The sequence below is a fragment of the Kogia breviceps genome, chromosome 19 (assembly GCF_026419965.1).
Source record: "Kogia breviceps isolate mKogBre1 chromosome 19, mKogBre1 haplotype 1, whole genome shotgun sequence".
In the NCBI taxonomy this organism is placed as follows: domain Eukaryota; kingdom Metazoa; phylum Chordata; class Mammalia; order Artiodactyla; family Physeteridae; genus Kogia; species Kogia breviceps.
The window spans coordinates 326,493-345,731 of NC_081328.1; the positions used below are offsets into that span (position 1 = coordinate 326,493).

Here is a 19,239-nt window from a genome sequence, read left to right on the forward strand (position 1 = left end):
GGTCTGCAGGTGACAGGGGTGACCGGGTGTGACAGTGAGACTGTCCCTCAGCCTCCCGGGAAGGGAGGGGAGCCCCCTGCTCCTCCCCCAGGGCCGTCCTGTCAGCCAGGGGCCTCCCCACGGACGTGCCTGTGAGATTCAACTTGGTGGGGAGGTGTGCGCTGAGCACAGGCCGGGCACCACGCGGCTCCGTCACCACCACCACCACAGCCTCCGCTGGAGCAGCGGGGCCCGGGGTCCAGTGAGCTCCCAGCCCTGCGTTCGAGGCCTGATCGCTCCCCAGCTCCCAGTGGGAACTTCCCTGGGCCTCAGGCTTCTCATCTGCAAAATGGGTAGATCCCACCTGCCTGGGGAGGCTGTGAAGAAGGCAGACCGAGGCCCCGCCCCAGCGTCCGGTGCGCAGCAGACACACGGTTAGCACCCGTCCTCCCAGTGTTCCCTGAGGGCTCCTCCTGCTCTGACAACCCTCGGGGAGCCCGACACGACGGGAAGCGGGGGCATCCCGGACCCCCCCGTGCGGCCTGGTGCGACGCTCTCGGGACGCACCCAACAGGCAGCGGAGCAGGAGAGCCTGAGCTCTGCGGGCGCAGGGGCCTGGCTGCCCCGCTCCTCTGCGCCAGGGGTGTCATCGCTGGCCGGGGTGCCCAGTAAACGCTGGCCGCGGCCACCACAGTGACCACGGCCCCTCGGGCCCCTCAGATTCCATGGCCTGGAGACAGGCTGCACGCACTGACCACAAGGATAGGCTGCGCCAAGCGGCCGGGAGGGACAGGTGTCCACTCTCTGAGCCCCGAGGTGAAGCCAGGGCAGGAAGTTCTGGCCCCCACGGCGGACGACGGGTCATGCCAGGCACCAGGGAATGTTTCCGAGGGTATTTTTATCTTGAGAACATCCTTCCCTGGGGGGTAGGGGAGGAGAGAGGCAGGGTGTCCTTGGCCCCAGGCCCCTGGAAGCAGCAGAGGACATAGACCCCTGGTGCCCTTTGCTAGAGTGGCCATTACAGACACTGCCCCATCCCTGGGCCTCCTTGGGTCCCAGGAGCAAGTGGGACCTGGAGGGTCTCGGGGTTTCCTTGGGGCTCTCAGCTCCGCTCAAACTCACTGTGTGACCTAGGGCAGGCCCCTGTCCCTCTCTGGGCCTCCCTCCGGCAGGCAAACTTCCCCGAGGGCGCCGGGGACTTGGCGATGGACCGGTGGCGCCCGCCTGCGAGGGGCGTCCGCACCGGGCAGCAAGGCAGCGAGTTCAGCGGCGAACTGCAGGCAGGGCCGGTGCCGCGGTCAGAGCCCGTGGAGCCCAGGGGAGGTGCCTGGCCCAGTCGGGGGCAGGGCCTCCCCGGAGACAGCCCAGCCGGGACTGACCACAGCACAGCACAGGGCACTAGGGGTCGCACAGGTCAGGGCGCACGTCGGCTCTGCTCTTCGCACGCTGGACCTCGGGCGAGTGCCGCCCAACTCTGAGCCTCCCCGTCCCTCTCTGCAAACGAGGGGGCTGGCCCTTCCGGTCCCAGCATTCAGGATGCTGAGGATTGGGGGCTGAGGCGGGAATAGAGAGACAGGCAGGGGCACCCCCGTCACCCTCATAACAGTGAGGGCGGAGGCGTGCTGAGTGTCTGTGGGCACCGCACGGAAGCCTGCAGAAGCGGAGGCTCAGAGAGGCCCTGGGGGTCATTTCAATGAGCTTGGACCGGACCCCAGGGGCACTGGGGTGCCAGAGAAAGTATAAATTCCGAGGCAACGTGGCTTGTGTTCGAATCTTGTCTCTGTCCCTTCCTGGGTGACCCTGGGCAAGTCAAATAACCTCTCTAAGCCCAGTTTTCTCACCTGTGAGAAGGGATGAATAATGTTATCTGTCTATGGGTTCATGACGGGGTTTCATCGAGTGAGTACAAGGAGCTGGGAAATTTCCTGGTCCCCCACGCCCTCCCCTCATCACACCTCTGAGCCCCCGACTCACCCCGAAGAGGGGCCACAGGTCCCTGGAGGGCCTGGACTGGACCTTACCTCCCAGCAGGAAGGGGAGACCCGATGGACAGGAAGGGAGGGACCCAGCGAGCAAAGGCACCACGGTGTCTATTTTTCTTACAGCTGTGATTTTTCACGCTTCAACTGAATTCAAGCCTCAGACCTTTTCTAAGTGTGCGGAGGAGAGCATGGACCTGAGATAGTGACAAGAAACAGCCGGGGACAGGAAAGACCATGAAAGAGAAGGCTGGAAAATTTGCCAACAGAAAAATAGTTACCATATTGCTTATCAAAACCCATTATACGCAAAATAAAAGGTGAATGATACACGTTCGTTATAAAAGGGATTGATGTACTTAATATATAAAGGGTTCTTACAAATCAACAAGAGAAAAGGACACAGTAGGAATGATCGTGTGATCCTGCGATCCGCAGCGGGTGAAGTCTCAGGAATGTCCACACCTAGAGCCTCAGCAAGAGCCGGCCCCTCACCGGGGAACGCCCCTCTCTGCCTCTCATCTTTCAAGCTCAAAGGATGCCTCCTCTACGAAGCCTTCCAAGATTTCCCTGGAGCTCCGGCTGCTCCTTGCCAGGTCCCCACAGCATCTTTCTTGGAGCCCTGGAACCAAATGCTTAGCTTCTGGCGAGTGCCTGGCATTGCATCTGAGACTGTTGCAGGTGAGAGGGCCCAAGCGTCTCTGACCGAGGAGGAAGTAAGTCGCGGAAAAGGGCACCGTGTCCACAGTCACCAGGCCGTGAGCCACGGCTCCAAGCCCAGCATCCACGGGTCCTGCCTCTGTCCCTCTGCATCCAGCCACCCCCTTCCTAAGAAGCCCTCCCGGCCAGGGGCTGTCTTAGCTTCACAGCAGGCTGGGCCCAGCATGACGCCTCCCAGGCAAAGGCCAGGCAGAACACGGCCTGACGCCCGGCCGCTTGCTGGCGGAGCTCAGGGACACTTGTTTTCTCAGCTTCCCCTCCCCTTGCCCTCCTCACTGTGTAAATCTGGCTTTATTTGGGGAACAGAAGATGCACTGGGAGGGCCTGACAGACCTCTGAGGGCTGGGGTTCACCCTGGCATGGGCTGGAGGCTGTGCTCTGAGATCAGGAGTCCGGGAAAACAGGGGGGGGCTTCCGGACGGCCCACCACTCCACCTAGGGTCCCCTTGCCAGCTCGGCTCCGCCAGCACCGCCAAGGCCTGGGGCCTCTGCCGGCTCACCAGACCCGCACTCGGCATTCACTCGCTCAGCGGACACCTGCTGGGCCTCCACTCTGTGCAGACACGTGCTCAGGGCCGAGATCCAAGTGGGACAAGGCAGACAAAAAACACGCTGGGGAGAAAAGAAGCCGCGTCATTCCAGAGGCAGGGTGGGCACAGGAGGACCTCTCCGAGGAGATGACATTTGACTGCAGGCCTCAGGAGGAGAGAATGTGGGAACAGCGTTCTGAGAAGTGGGGGCAGCAAGGACAAAGGCCCTGAGGCTGCAATGTTCCTCCAAGTGTTCAGGGGATTAAGGGAGGGCAGTAGGGCTGGAGCCGAGTGTGCCAGACGGGAGACAAGGTGACGGCGGAGGGAGTGCTCAGAGGGAGAGCCGTCCTGCCTGGGACACACGGTCTGACGGCCGATGGGGGCACTCGAGCCCCCTCTTTCTCATGTGCCAGCGGCAATCACCATCCACTTCCCAGAAATGGCTTTCAGGGGAAACGCTTCCACCTTCCGCCTCGCACGAGACCGAGGCTCAGCGTGGGAAAGCACCAAGCTGGGGGGGCGCCTGACCTTCTGACCCGCCGCAGCCTCCCACGCTGGTGGCCTCAACGCCACACACGCTTTTCCAAGCCCACAGCTTGACCCGTACACGTGAACACTGTGACAGGAGCTACGTCAGCTCGCGCTATGCTTCCTTTGGACAGTTGCAACAGACTGCGGCTCAGAGAGGGTGAGCGCCATGCCCGGGGCCACACAGCTGGTCCGCCCGGAGCTGGGTGGGAATCATCTGAACCCAGATTCAGGGCCATGGGAACAGAGACCCGGGAACTGACCACACACGTCCGGCCCTGATGTCTCCAGGAGAAACCACAGTCTCTCCAAGGGGCTCAGGACCACCTCCTACAGGAAGCCTTCTGCCTGGCTCCCTCTTTCTCATGGCTAACGGGTGCTGTGGGGAGGCAGGGGCTGCCGAGAGCCCAAGACTGGTGGGGCAGGGACCTGGTGTCTGGATCCTATCAGGCCCTGCTGTGCTGTGTGACCTTGGCTTGAGCCACCAGCCCTCTCTGAGCCTGCGCCCAGGAAGAGGAGGTATATTTGCGGGGGGATGGTTCCTGGGGCAGGGGGTGTGAGTAGCAGGCCTCTGCCCCAAGAGCAGGAAGGGTGGCCACTGAGAGCCCCAGGAACAGCTTTCTCGCACCTGGCGCTTTTATTTAGCACCAGCTGTGTGCGCCTCTCCACAATCCTGTGAGACACTGCCCGAAGAGGAAGCAGCAGGTTCAGAGAGAGAATGCAGGGCCCCAAGGCCACAGGCCAGTCGGTGCCTGGGGCTGCGCCGCCCCCGGGCAGGGAGCCGTGGAGAGGTTGCGTGCGCCCAGCGGCCGGGGTGCATGGCCGGAAGCCGGGAGAATGGCGAGGCTGCTCCCGCCTTCTCCTTCACGCCAGCACCGCCAGCGGCTGGGGGCCCGTGGGACACCCCCACACCTGGTCCCGACCTCCGCCAGCTCCAGCTTGCCCTCCTCCACCTCTAAGGCACGTGTTTACATGACTAATGCCTGCCTCGGTTTCCACATCTGTAAAAGGGGCCCAATTCTACTGCCTGCCTAGTACAGCTGTTCGTCCACGCACAGGGCGCAGAGCCGGGTCCAGAACACAAGCGTGCTCGTGGGTGCACACATCCTGCGTGGACGCACGGCCTGGGCTGTGGTTATTCGGGAGCGTCGTGGTACGTACACACCTGGCCTCACTCTGTTGCCCCAGAAACAGGTTCTGAGTCAAGGATTTGGGGGCAGGTAGTTTACTTGGGAGACGAACCCAGAGAAGAGCAGCAACGGGAAGGGGGTGCCACGGGAGGCGGGGCTGCACTGGCCTGGAGTCTGGATGTTGTGTTTCATCTCACAGCTGTGCAGCCGCAGGCGGCACTCGCACAGAGACCGGGGCACAGGGTGCGCAGCTGGCAGCCCGCTGCTCACACCGGGCAGCGCATGGCTGTGCGTCCCTGCTCCCTGCGGGAACACACGCGAAGGCACGTGGGCTGTGTCCTCACGAGAATGCATCTGTGCCTACGTCATGCCGGGGCTGGACACACGGGGTGAGCCTCCGTGCGCCTGCTCTTGCACACGTGTACGCGTGTGTGCGAGCTGCGTGTGCACGCACGCGTGCACAAGGTATGGCACCGGCCTGCACACACGTTCAGGCTACGTGCGCGTGCACGCGCCGAAGTCCCTCACCCAACCCTGGCCGTGGCCGTGCGGCGGTGGAGATGGTCTGGTCACCTTGGTAACTGGCTGAGCTGGGGCAGCCTTGCTTCAATAGAAGAAGAAAAAAAGAAAAATCCAACCACTGAACACAAAGAGGAGAAGGAGCTGGGGGGCTGTGAGGGTGCGGCTGAGCGCCAGGCTCCGCTCGCGGCTCCCACCGCAACCCGGCCCACCTGGCCCGACCCAGCGAGGGCTGCCACAGCCGGGGCCCAGGTCCCAGGTCCCAGGACCCAGCGGGCGGACAGTCCCTGGTGTGGGGGGTCCCTTCCGAGCTCCAGGGAGCCCACCCGGGATGGCAGCAGTCAGGGACTGGGTGGGCCCCCCGCTCTGCAGACTCACCAAGCCCCGGAAGAGGGCACCCTAGACACCAGGCACTTTGCAGACCAGGGGACGCTGGGCCGGGCCGCACGCAGTCACCCTCTCTGGACAGTTAACGCACTAACTGCACGCGCTGCCTCGTGGCCAGTGCATTAGTGCAGATCGTGTGATGATTTATTCACGAGCTCCCATCCCCTTCCCATCCCCGCGGCCAGCTCGCCAGCCTCGCTGCCTCTGCTGGGTGGGGAGGGAGGGCCCGGCCAGACGCTTCCCTATCTCGCTTGCAAACATTGCACGCTATTTATATCTCATCAGACAGCGCGCGCAGGGATGAGACTGCCGGTGCCCCGCGCCCCGTGAGCAGCCAGGAGCTGAGACCCCGACGCGGGCTGCATCAGGCGGAAGTGCGAGGTGCTCACACCCTTGCTTAAGAGCCTGGGCCGGGCCTGCGCTCACATCTACAGGGGCTCTGCCCTAGCGGCCTCCCTGTGCCCTGAGAAAGCCCTGTAAGGAAGAGTCTGCTGTGGTCCCCATCTGCCAGATGAGGAAACTGGGGTTTGGAGAGCTGAAGTGACTTGCCCAAGGCCACACAGCCTGTAGGATGCAGAGCTGGGGACTAAATGCAGCCAAGCCGCCCCAAAGCCTGGGCCTTTACCGCACAGCATTTGACCTCCCTAACTGAGTCCCAGAGCAGCCCTACGAGGTGGGCATCGTTATGATTCCTGTTTTACGGAAGAGGAAACTGAGGCTCAGAGAGGTGAAGTGACTTGCCCAGGGTCACACAGCCAGGGACGGAAGCCAGGTGTGCGACCCTGACTGATAATGGGCCCCAACCCGTGCCCTGCGCGACCCCCCCCGACACGTGCGGGGAACAGCCCCAGGGGGCTGAGAACGGCTCAGGGCAGTCAGCCCCCACCGCTGCCTGAAGCAGAAGCCCCTTCACGGCGTGAGGCGGCCCTGCCTCAACGCCCAGCCCACCTTCCAGACACCAGCGGAGGGCAGCCTGCCCGGTTCTGGTACCTCCAAGGACCCAGCTACCAGCACAGGGACGAGTGGGAAGGGCCCTTGCATCCTCCAGTGCTGACCTCTGGTCATCACCCGCACGGAGACGGTGCCCCTCGCCTGGCCACGTCAGCATTAGAGCAGGGGACTCCGGAAAGCCCTGCCGACCTCCACCCCGTGGGCATGCCCTGGCCCTGGCTTCTCCTGAGACCCCGCGAACGGAGCCAGCTAGAGCTGCGGAGGGCAGTGCGGCCGCCCCCGCCCCCAGCTCCTCAGCGCTCTCTCCCGTGAGACAGGCGCCAGCAGGCCCTCTGAGGGTGGGCGTGCAAGACGGGGCACCCAGCACGAGGCCGTCACGCAAGAACCCCTGAGCAAGTGGTCACGGCGTTGGCTCTCACGTCGCTTGCAAAGCACGAAGCAGCCCGCTTGCTGAACCACAGGGCTGCACGGGCTTTGCGGGGTGCCAGCTCTGAGTTCAAATTCCAACTCCGACTCCTTGGTTGTGTGTCTCACGCACCTGGCGCCCCCCCCCTCTGAGCCCCGGTGCCCCTGCCCCGCCCATGGGCCTGTCCAGGTGTGCTCCGGCCTCGGCGAGCACTTGAGAGCCAAACAGCCCCTCGCCCCACCCGACTCCAAGGCCGGGGCAGCTGGCACCTCTGAGCGACACCTCGGCCTGGGCCTGGCCGCGGGGGCCCAAAGAGCGACCACGCTACGTACCCCCTCCCCCCCAGCCTGGAGTCCTGAGCTTCTGGATCTGACCGTCACCCAGCACAGGGCCGGCAAGAGCAACGGCAGATGTCGGTGTGCAGTGCGCGCTGCTCTCCGGGCACCTCGCACACGCCTACCCGGAACCCGGGGACTTTACCTGGATGCTCTCATTTAAGCCTCGTGACAGGCCTGCTTTGACATCGGAGGAAACCGAGGCACGGGGAGACGGCCTCTGAATACTGGAGACCATGTGGGCTGCAGCCCAGACCCCACCCCCTTCTCTGTTCTGCCTGTGGGGTGGCAGGAGAGGCCAGCACTGGCCCTTGACCCTCGGTGGCACCCCCGGCCCCAACGCACGGCCCCCGGCGCTCGGTGCGGCCGCTGGAAGGCGGAGTAGCAGGTGCATGGGGGCTGCACCCCTGGCCTCTGAAGCCTCGTCTGTGTAATGGGCGGTAGCGACAAGCCCGGCAGCCGGCCACGCGGGCACTCAGCCATCAGCTATGGGAGGGAGGGCTGAAGGGGCCCTAGCGGCCCAGGGTCCCCCAGTCTCCCGCCACTCAAGCCTCCACCTCCTACTGGCAGGTCAACCCAGACAGGGGTCTGAGGCCCCCCGAGGGGCATTCAAGGTCCCAGCACCGGAAGGACAGGGAGTGATGGCCCCATGAGCAAGGAAGAAAAGGCACCCCAGGCCTCGCACAAAGGCAGGGAGTGGTAGAGGCTCTGTGCCCACAAGGAGGGGCGGCCAGGGGCGGGGGTGCACAGGGCCCGCCCCGCGGGGAGCCGGCGATGCGGGCGCGGATCGCATGGGGCCCTGAAGCTGGGCTTGTGACAGCTGCCCCGCCAGCCACAGCCGGACTCCCGGACTGAGGCTCAGAGAGCGCCTGGGGCCCCAGAAAATCCCTTAACTTTTCCGAGCCCTGTGCTTTCCTCTGCCAACGGGGGTAGAGAGAGTGCTGGCGCCTTCCGGGGTCACCGCGGGAAAGCAATGTGTCAACATCCACCAAAGCCCGAAGCAGCGCGAGCTTCCGGGAACGTCCTTCCCTGCGACCCCGGAGCCCACACTCTCCCTCCAGCCGGGGGGGGGGGGGGGCGTGACAGGGGAGCCATGGAACCCACGAGCCAGCCGGGGAGACGCTGGGAGCAGAGTGAGGGGACAGGAGACAACGAAAGACACGGGGACCGAAAAGCTCCCGAGCACAGGGAGGCGCGGCGCGGCCCTCCCCCGCCTGCGCCAGGCGCCACGCCCGCCTCGCTGGTCGCAGCGCACGCACTCCCCACGCCCGCTTACACACGCAGACACGCGCCCGTCACACAGTCAGGGTCCTGCACGGCCGCAGCACACGCAGCCAGGCACCCCGCACCGCCCACATTCAGACGGCCTGACCCCGCCCACGCGCTCGGGCTCCGCCCCCTGAGGACGCTGCGCTGTAAGGAGGGGCACGGAAAGGAGGGTGGGGGTCCATGAGACCCTCCGCTCCTGCAGCACCAGCCCCCAGACCAAGGGGAACCAGGTGGCTGGGGCTCCCTCCGGATCCAGCCGCCGGCACAGCCCTGATGGGAGCCCCTGCAGGCTCCTCGGCACCGACAGGCTGATTAGGGGGTGGGGATCAGCTGTGCCCCCGCCTCCCACCCAGAGCAGCTGCAGCCTTTGTGGGGTGCAGAGGGAGGGGCTCCTGTCCCCTGCCAGCCTTTCTGTCCTCCCAGCAGCGGGCAGACCCCCCCCTTCCCTGGGGAGCCCACACCCGCTGGGCACACACACGTCCACATCTGTGCCCCCCAACTGAGCACCTACTGTGTGCCAGGCCTGCGGCACCCCGGGGTCCCACGGCTCCACTGGGACCCCGAGTGGGTGGCGTGACTCCCACGGCGCGCCCAGGGACCCGGGGCTCGGGGGGCTCAGCCCCTCGGCACAGATCACCTTGGTTCGCTGCGATCCACCTTTAGGAGGAGACACGTGAAAGAGACACGAGCCCGGCTGCAGCCAGAGCCCGGGCAGCTCCTGCCCGATGCCACGAGGGTCTCTGCTCAGACGGCCCTACCCTCTCACGTGTTCCCTGCTCACTAATTCAGGAGTCTATGCTCAATTGCCCATGGACATGTGAGGGCAGGGATTCTCTTTTTTTCTCAAGAGTGGTTTTTAGAGCAGTTTTAGGTTTACAACAAAACCGAGGGGAGGGCACGGAGATTTCCCACATACCCGGACCCCGCACATGCACAGCCTCCCCGCTGGCAACATCCGTCAATACAGCAGGACCTCCGCTGCCATCAGTGAACCTGCGCGGACAGGTCAGCATCACCCGAAGTCCACAGTTTACCTCGGGGCTCGCTCTTGGTGTTGTACTTTCTGTGCGTTTGGACAAATGTACAAAGACTTGTATCCACCATGACAGTGTCACACAGGACAGCTCACTGCCCTAAATATCCCGTGCTCTGCCTGTCCATCACCCCTTCTCCACCCCTGGCAACCACTTATCTGCCTGCTGTTTCCATAGTTCTGCCTTTTCCAGAATATCATATAGCTGGAATCACACAGCAGGTAGCCCTTGAGGACTGGCCTCTTTCACTTAGTCATATGCATTTAGGGTTCTTCCATGTGTTTCCACGGCTTGACAGCTCATCTCTCTTTAGTGCTAAAAGATACTGCACTGTCAGGATGGACCAAGGTCTATCTACCCAGCACCTACGAAGGGCATCTTGGTTGCTTCCAAGTTTTGGCAATAACTAATAAAGCTGCTATAAACATCTGCCTGCAGCGTTTGGTGTGGATATGTTTTCAGCTTCCTTGGGTAAATACCAAGGGTTAGAGTCAGGGTTGCTGGGTCATACGGTAAAGTATGTTTAGTCTTGTAAGAAACTGCCAAACTGTCTTCCAAAGTGACTGTACCATTTTGCATTCCCATCAGCAGCGATGAGAGTTCCCGTTGCTCCACGGCCTCGCCAGCCACTCTCAAGGTATGTCGTGGTATCTTACTGTTGTTTTAACTTACATTTCCCTGCTGACAAATGATGTGAAGCATCTTTCTTTTTTTTTTAATATGTATTTCTTTGGTCACATTGGGTCTTAGATGCAGCACACGGGATCTTCGTTGAGGCATGCGGGATCTCTCTGTGGCACGTGGGCTTCTCTCTAGTTGTGACGTGCAGGTTTTTCTCTCTCTAGTTGTGGCACGCGGGCTCCAGAGCACGTAGGCTCTGTCGTTTGCGGTACATGGGCTCTCTCGTTGATGTGCACAAGCTCAGTAGTTGTGGCATGTGGGATCTCAGTTCCCTGACCAGGGATCAAACCCATGTTCCCTGCACTGGAAGGCGGATTCTTTACCACTGGCCCACCAGGGAAGTCCCTAGAGCATCTTTTCATCTGTTTACTTGCCATCTGTATATCTTCTTTGCTGAGGTGTCTGTTCACATCTTAGGCCCATTTTTTCCTATTGTCTGTTTGTCATTTGTTCTCTATTGTTGAGTTTCAAGATTCTTTATTTTGGATAACAGCCCTTGATCAGATGTGTCTTTTGCAAATATTTTCTCCCTGTCTGTAGCTTGTCTTCTAATTCTCTCAACGTTGTCTTTTCCAGAGCAGAAGTTTTTAATTTTAATGAAGTCCAGCTTGTCAATTATTTCTCTCACGGATCATGCCTTTGATATTGTATCTAAAAAGGCATAACCTTACCCAAGGTCATCGAGGTTTTCTCCTACTCTATCTTCTAGGAATCTCATAGCTTTGTGTTTTACATTTACATTTATGATCCATTTTGAGTTAATTCGTGTTAAGGGTGTGTGGTCTGTGTCTAGATTAACTTCTTTGCGTGTGGACGTCCAGCTCTTCCAGCACCATTTGTTGAAAGACTATCCTTGCTCCACTGTGTTGCCTTTGCTTCCTTGTCAGCGATCTGTTGACTATATTTGTGCGTGTCTGTTTCCGGGCTCTCTACTTTCCTCCATTGATCTGTCTGTCTGTTCTGTTGCCAACCCCACACCGTCTTGATTACTGTAGCTTTATAGTAAGTCTTTCCTTAAAAATAAATTTATTTATTATTTTTAAAACTTATTTACCTTTGGCTGTGTTGGGTCTTCGTTGCAGTGTGCGGGCTTCTCATTGCAGTGGCTTCTCTTGTTGCAGAGCACGGGCTCCAGGCGCACGGGCTTCAGTAGTTGTGGCATGCGGGCTCAGTAGTTGTGGCTCACAGGCTCAGTAGTTGTGGTGCATGGGCTTATTTGCTCCATGGCATGTGGGATCCTCCCGGACCAGGGCTCGAACCTGTGTCCCCTGTATTGGCAGGTGTATTCTTAACCACTGCACCGCCAGGGAAGTCCCTATAGTAAGTCTTTAAGTCAATTAGTGTCAGTTCTACAACTTTGTTCTTCTTCTTCAGTACTGTGTTGGCCATTTTGGGTCCTTTGCCTCTCCATATAAACTTTAGAATTAGTTTGTCGATACCCATAAAATGACTTTCTGGGATTTTGATTGGGAATGCATTGAACCTATAGATCAAGTTGGGAATAACTGATGTCTAACAATACTGAGTCTTCCTATCCATGTACATGGAATATCTCTCCATTTATTTAGTTTTTTCTTTGATTTCATTCATCAGGGTTTTGTTGGATTTATACCTCAGTGGTTTATTTGGGGGGTGGTGCTAATAGAAATGGTATTGTGATTTTAATTTTAGATTTCACTTTTCACTTGTTTACTGCTGGTATATAGGAAAGTGACTGACTTTTGTACATTAACCTTGTATACTGTAACCTTGTTATAACTGCTTATTAGTTCCTGGAGTTTTCTTGTCGATTTTTTCATATTTTCTACATAGATGATCATGTCATTCGTGAATAGAGACAGTTTTGTGTCTTCCTCCCCAATGTGTTTACCTTTTATTTCCTTTTCTTGTCTTATCTCAGTAGCCAGGATTTCCAGTACGATGTTGAAAAGCACTGGTGAGAGAGGACTTCTTTGCCTTGTTCCTGATCCTAGTGGGAAAGCCAAGTTTCTCATCATTAAGTATGATGTCAGCTCCAGGATCTTTGTAGGTGCCTTTATCAAGTTGAGAAACTTTCCCTCTATTCCCAGTTTACTGAGAGTCTTTACTGCAAATGGATGCTGGCAGGGCTTTGTTTTGTCCCCTGGTGTGTCCTGGTGCTTGGAGGAAGTGCCAGCCCATGGCAGGCCCTCTGTGATCTCCTTTGGAAGGAACAGGTGCAGGGTATAGGGAAGGGGCTAGCAGGGAGAGGGAGACGCCACAGCAATGGCCTTGGGTAGGTGAAGGCAGAAGGGCCAAGTGGCCGTGGGGGACAACAATCTATCCACAGGAAAGGGATGGAGGCATGGTGAGGGGATGCAGGTGGCAGGAGGTGGGAGCTGCAAGGTTCTCCTTTGACTTTCTCAGTAATGAGGAGGCCACACTGTCGGCTGAGACTCTAGGGCCCTGGAGAGTCTCAGGAGACAGGGCCCCGGGACGAAGAAGGCAGGTTCTGGGTGGAAAGGGGGGAGGTCTGGGGCCAGAGCCCCAAGCTTGGAAGCAAGAGAGGGGTCCACGAGGCCCCAGGGCAGTGCAGGCTGCAACCGGACTCAGGGGCTCACATCCTTTAAGTCTGGTTTCCTGCATGTCCAGGAGGGATAGGGTGGGCTCAGGAGGCAGATGGCAGGGGACCAGGGCACCAGGTGGGGGGGGTTCTGAAGGGCTCTCTAAGGTCCACTGGCTGGACACTCACCCTGGGAGGCCTCCTGTGGGGCCAGGCCAGAGCCCCTCCCCTGGGGCACCTTCTCTGCTCCAGAAGCCCCAGCATCCCCACTTCTGCAGAGACTCCGCTCAGGCCACACGGATGCATTTCCCCCAGGTCCAAAGTCGAGCGGAGAGTGAATCGGCCGCCCTGCTGTCTCCCCAAGCAGCAAAAGTTCGCGTGCCCACAACGCAGCCACGGGAGTGGGGGTGGGGGGTTCCCGGGACACGGGACTCACGGACAGATGTTGAGCCCCACTGCTGCCTAAGAAATGGACAGAGGCGGCACGACCCGCACGCCGAGAACTTTAGCAGGGCCTTGGCCTAAATCCTTCCCTTGCATGAGCCTCCCAGTACAGAGTAGGCTCAAATAATGGTCTTTCTATCCTAGTCCTGTGAGGGTAAAAACGAGGGAGACTGGACCAGCCCCACGCCCTGTGGCTGAGTTCACAGGGGATGGAGGGTGGCAGGTCATTCAGTCCCTCCCCGCTTGGGGCCTCAGTCTCTCCACCTGTAAAGTGGGCGGGACCCTGAGAACCCTCCTCCATCATGTAGACTCTTCTGAAACAGTTCTAACGCCTCAGGCCAGGGTATCACAGTGGTGTGTCAGCACACCAGCCACCTCCAGAGGGACTCTGCCTGGCGGCCCAGGGATGGGGCCAGCAGGAGGGAAACCCGGCCCTCTCCCTCCAGTGAGGAGAGGGCTGGGGCTTTCTTTGGTTTTTTAATAAATTTATTTATTTATTTATGGCTACACTGGGTCTTCGTTGCTGCGCGCGGGCTTTCCCTAGTCGCGGCGAGCAGGGGCTACTCTTCGTGGCGGTGCGTGGGCTTCTCGCTGCGGTGGCTTCTCTTGTTGCAGAGCACTGGCTCTATGCGCGCGGGCTCCATTAGTTGGGGCACGTGGGCTCAGTAGCTGTGGCTCGCAGGCTCTAGAGCGCAGGCTCAGCGGTTGTGGCGCGTGGGCTTAGCTGCTCCGCGGCACGTGGGATCTTCCCGGACCGGGGCTCGAACCCGTGTCCCCTGCCTTGACAGGCGGATTCTCAACCACTGCGCCACCAGGGAAGCTTGCAGGGAAACCAAGACACCTGAGGAGGCCCCTCGGGCTCCAGGCGCAGATGGACTGCTAGAGACGGGCTGGGCTGCTGTGAGATCTCTCTGAGGCTCAGTGTTGGCATCTGGAAATAGGGCAGCTGCTCCCCGTCGCTGGGGCTAGCCACGAGGACCCAACAGGAGGAGAGAGGGCCTCGCATATGGCAGGGGCACCCACGCGACTCCCAAAGACCTCAACCTGGGGGAGGGCAAAGGTCAGGGAAATAACCGCTCTGCAGGAGGTGGCAGCTGCCAGGAAGGGAATGACAGAAAGGTGTTTCAACAGGAAGAAACACGCCACTGGCTCTAACACAGAGGCAGTGGAGGCCACGGCGGGACCCAGGCACGCTCCACTCTCCAAGGGGCGGGGACCACCCTTGGAGGGCGCAGCGGGGGTCGCTCCAAAAGCTACAAAGGCGCAAGCCCTCCGACCCAGCAGGGCCGCTTCTGGACGTTTTGCTTGGACAGCACGGGCACGAGGACCCCAGTACCCAGGTGATCACAGCAGCGTTTCACGTGATAACAGCCAAGGGCTGGAGGTGGCCCGGAACGAAGCAGGCCCACGAAACAGAAATCCAGCCCAGGGCAGGGAATACCGGGCAGACCTTAAAACCGTTCTGCCACTTGATGTACTAATCAAAGGGGGGTCATCTCCTCACCTCTCCTGTGCATTTCCTGTGATGGCTCCCAGCAGCCTGATGGGCGCAGCAACCATTAATGCCTCCATTTTGCAGGTGAGCAAACTGAGACCCAGAACAGTCAAGCAATCTGCCCAAGGACACACAGCTGGTAAGTAGCACAGGCCAAGCATACCAAGTATATGCCTGTGTCTCCAAGATATGTTGCCAAAAATTATTTTTTTCTTAAAAAAGAAAAAGCCAAGACACAGGGCAGCATATCCAGGTTGTCCACGTGTAATGGGTTGAGGGACGGCTCCCCCAAAATATACGCCCACCCAGTACCTCTGAATGTGAGTTTATTTAGATAAAGGGTCTTTGCGGGTATAACTGAGGATGTGGAGACGAGACCACCCTGGATAAGGATGCCCTGAATCCAATGACAAGCGTCCTCATGAGAGCAGAGGAGACACAGGGAGCAGAAGGCCACGTGAAGACAGAGGAGCAGGCTGGACAGATGCCAAGGAGCCGGGAGAGAGGCCCGGGGTGGGTTCTCGGAGGAAGCAACCCTGCCGACATCTTGATTTCGGACTCTGGCCCCCAGAACTGAGAGACGATCATCTGTTTTGTTTTAAGCCCCCCGGTTTGTGGCGACTTGGTATGAAAGAAAGTAGTACAGACCCCACCCGCTCGCCGTCACCCCCCTTCCGTTTCCTCCTCTGGGCCTGGCTGACGGGCCACCCCATAGGATGGCTGCCCCTCGCAGGGCAGTGCAGGCATGTCGGGTGTGGGGCTTTGTTCAATCACCTCCCTCGTGCCCCCAGTTCCCGGAGGAGGAGACTGAGACCCAAGGCTCGGGTCACAGCTCCCAGGGCTGAGCCGGTTCCCCTCCACTCCCCGCCCGCCAGTGCCTGATCTGCGGCAGGGCAAGTGGGGGACCCCTGTGGCCCACCGGGAGGGCAGCTGGGTCAGGAGGCTCAGGGCTGGGGCATCTGCTGTGGGATTGGGGCCAGACCCCCAGGTGCCGCAAGGCTCTAGCTGGCTGGGCCGGCAGAGGAAAGGAAGAGGGTGGCCTGGGTCTCCTCTGCCGTGAAGCCCCGAGGGAGGGGCCGGGCCGTCCGGGGGCTTTTGGAGGCACCCCGGCCAGCGGTCCTGAAGGCTCCTGGGGCCCGGAGTGGGGGTGGGGGGAACTTGGCTGCCCCAGCCGGGCAGGTGCTGCCGACAGCTTGCGGCACAGCAGGCCGAGGTGCGGGGCACGGGTGAGCCTCCGGCCCGCGTGGCAGCGAGACCGGGGCACAGGGAGAGCGGAGGCCGCCCCGGCTGCCCTGACCGCACAGCTGAAGTGCAAAGGGGACGAGGAAACAGCTGCCCAGACGGGGCATGATGTTCACGTCCACTTCACACGCGGCGGGACTGGGGCTCGGGGCCAGCGCGGGGGTGACTAACACCCCCTCTCAAACTCAGCCTCTCAGACCCTGTCCACAGGGGCCCCCCGTGGAGCCAGGCGGGGCCGGTCCTTCCGGGTCCTCGCAAACCAGGTGCCGGGAGTGACAGTGCTGGGCGAGCCCCCTGCCAGCGCCTTCCCCGCGGGGCTCGAGTACGGCGCTGGCCTCAGCCTCATACGTGCCCACGCTGGGCCGGGTGGTCCCCGAGGCCAGAGGGGACGGGGCCAGCCCAGGGTCAGGGGCTGGGCTGCAGCAGGGTGACCTCCCCGTGGTGGCCGGCCTGCTGGGGAGACTGAAAAGTGCAGCTTCCCAGACTCCACCCCAGGCCCTTGGAACCAGAAAGTCTGGGGACAGAGTCAGGAGATCTGGATTCTCCAACTGCTTCCCGAGGGGTCTGCGGAAGGAGGTACCGCAGCAAAGATCCAGCAGCCCTCCCGGGACTAAGACACGCCAATTCTGCAATCCCAGGTTCTCGGTCCCAAAGAGGCCACAGCTCCGTCGCCCAGGAACTTGGGTGGCTGCGCGCTTTCCTAGACTCCGCAGCTAAGATCCTATGGTCCCAAGACTCTGGCTCGGCCCTCAAGTGAGTCAAAGGAGAAAGGACGAAGCCCCTCGTGTGGGGCCTGGGGCACCGGCAGGGACAGCCGGGATGGGAGCTGAGGAAACACGGAAACGGGGCGGGAGAGAGACAGAGAGGGCGCTGCAGCTGCTAGCAGGTGTGCAAGCTCCATCCACAGGTTTGCTAAGCACTCAGACGATCTGAAAGGTTCTCTAATGACAGTCCCCTCAAAAGCATAAAGCTCTGGGGTGGGGGGGAGGGGGAGACAAGGTTTGAGAAAAAGAAATTCATTTTCTGTCCTTACCATCCTGCGATGCTTCACCGTGAGCACGTAACTCTCTTGTCATTAAAAACTGTGCTAATTAGCAAGAGAATATGACGAACTCTATGCTTCCTTAAGTGTCCGTTCACTGGTTTCTTCCCCCTCCCCCAGTCCAGACGTCAGTTCCCAGCCCCCAGCCCCAGGCACAGGGTAAAGCAAAGGTACCTGCTCCAGACTCAATAGTCAAAAGCATGAATAATGCTGAATTCGGACCTCCTCGGGGCCTGTGTCGCTAAGATTCACCAGGCAGAGACCTCTAGGGCTCTCTGAGAAGGGAAGGGAGAGGCCAGCAAGGAAAGACACGCCCAGGGGCTGGTCCCCAGGGCGCCGTGCAAGGGGGTCCAGGGCCCTGCCCACACCCTGCTTCCACAGGGCCACGGGCCAGGCCCCTGCGAAGCCCCACCTTTGAGCCCCCTCACCTGGCCCGGATCCGGCCCCCTCGGGAGTCGCCGGCGTCTATCTACCTCTGCTCGCCGCGCCCCCCAGCCAGGCCCCGCGCTCCCTGGGCCTTGCCATCCTCTCGTCCTGTGAGGGGGCCGGATGGAGCCAGCTCCCCGCGGGGCCCCCAGTCCTCCTCGGCCCCCCCTGGCCCGGCTTGGCCTGGAACCAAGAGCCCACAGGCACGGGGTCGGGGGCAGGGGGGGTGGCGCGGCTGCTACCTCCCAGAACGCCAGCTGCTGGCAGCGATTTATTTTTGCCTTAAGTGCTGGAGAATTGCAGGGCTGGAGCCGCCAGCTCAGGGGGCTTGGGCTGCAGCTGGAAGGAGAGGGAGGCGGGCGGGGTGGGGGGCACACAGCCCCTCCGTGACCTCGGCCGTTCACGCGCGCGCACACGCACACACACACACGCACGCGTGCACACACACACACACACACACAGAGCTGGGTCCCTCGATATCTCCACACGCCCCACCCCCCGCACCGGCCCAGCTCTCCTGGGGAAGCCACCAAGCAGCTGTGAGGAGGCTTCGGGGGCAGAGGGTCCCAACCGATGTCCCCCACCCTGCTGCCACCTCTGGCTGAGGCTGTCCCTCTTGGGCCGCAGGCTGCCCACCCCCACAGCGGGGACGCCCCTCGCACGTGGGGGCCGCAGCCCCAGGCGAGCTGGAGGGGGCCCGGCCCCGCCCCAGAAGGGAGCTCAGGAGACAGAGCCCGCCCTGCACCCAAGGGAGACGGACAACAAACAAGATAAAACGTAACGTGGCAGACGGTGTTAAGTTCTACGGAGAGCAAGGCAGGAGCAGGAAGTGGGGAAAGGGAGGCTGCTGTGTTGCCCGGGGAGCCAGAAGAGGCGCGGGAAGTGGGCGGCGTTTGGGCAAGAGCTGAGAGCAATGAGGGAGGGCCCCGTGGAGCCCTGGAGAGGGCAGCTGGGGGCAGACGGGGCAAAGGCCCAGGCAGAGGAGGCCTGGCGCGTCGCAGGCACTGCGGGAGGGAGGCCGGCGGCCCGGCGGAAGCAGGGAGTGAGGGCGGCAACAGGGCAAACGGCGGACCAGGCTGAGGAGGGTCCAGACCCCAAGAGCCTAGGGGCCACGCCAAGGGAAACATGGCTGGCGCTGCAGGGCCGAAGGCTAATCAGGGGCTGGACCAGGGTCCCCGGGGCACTCACAGCCTCACGCGGCCTTTGCAGCTGCCACTTAAGCAGCTGGGCAGGAAGCCTCGAGATGCAGAACGTCAGTGGGGTGAGAGGAGGAAGTGGGCTGGGGAGGGGGTAGAGCTGACACGCTAGGAGGGGGAGGCCCTCTTCTCCCACAGAACCCTCGCCTACCCTCTCTGGACCTCAGTCTCCCCCCAGTCCAAGGGAAGGCTGGACTGCATGGCAGATATCAAGGCTCTGGCAACGCAGAGGCTCACATGCCCTCCTTCACGGAGCCCCGCCTTTCCGCACCCCGTTTCTGTTGCGACTGCCCCAAAGGCACGCAAAGAGGTTCACATGTCCACTCTCCCGTCCTGGGTGCTCTCAGAAGCCTCCCCACCTGGTGCTCTGACCCCACTTCACAGATGATAAACTGAAACCCAAGAGAAGAAGTGACTGGGCCACA

The 19,239-nt window shown here is 60.8% G+C and overlaps 1 protein-coding gene and 1 long non-coding RNA gene across 7 annotated transcripts in view; one reads left to right on the top strand and one right to left on the bottom strand.

The window, feature by feature from the left end:
* KCNJ12 (potassium inwardly rectifying channel subfamily J member 12) overlaps positions 1–19,239 on the bottom strand; it is a 35,762-nt gene that overhangs the window by 12,576 nt on the left and 3,947 nt on the right. For 2 of the 6 annotated variants that reach the window (XM_067020520.1, XM_067020518.1), the window contains exon 1: positions 1,102–1,317. The exons of 1 other annotated variant lie outside the window; for it this stretch is intronic. The gene's annotated coding sequence lies outside the window, so the exon portion shown is untranslated. Of the gene's footprint in view, positions 1–546; positions 753–1,101; positions 1,318–8,740; positions 8,762–19,239 lie in introns of those variants that run through there. 3 more of the 6 variants (XM_067020521.1, XM_067020516.1, XM_067020522.1) reach the window with 3 other exon arrangements.
* On the top strand, positions 3,328–10,196 carry LOC136793147 (uncharacterized). The gene is made up of 2 exons (XR_010838027.1): positions 3,328–4,889; positions 6,058–10,196. It is a non-coding gene; the product is annotated as an uncharacterized lncRNA (long non-coding RNA).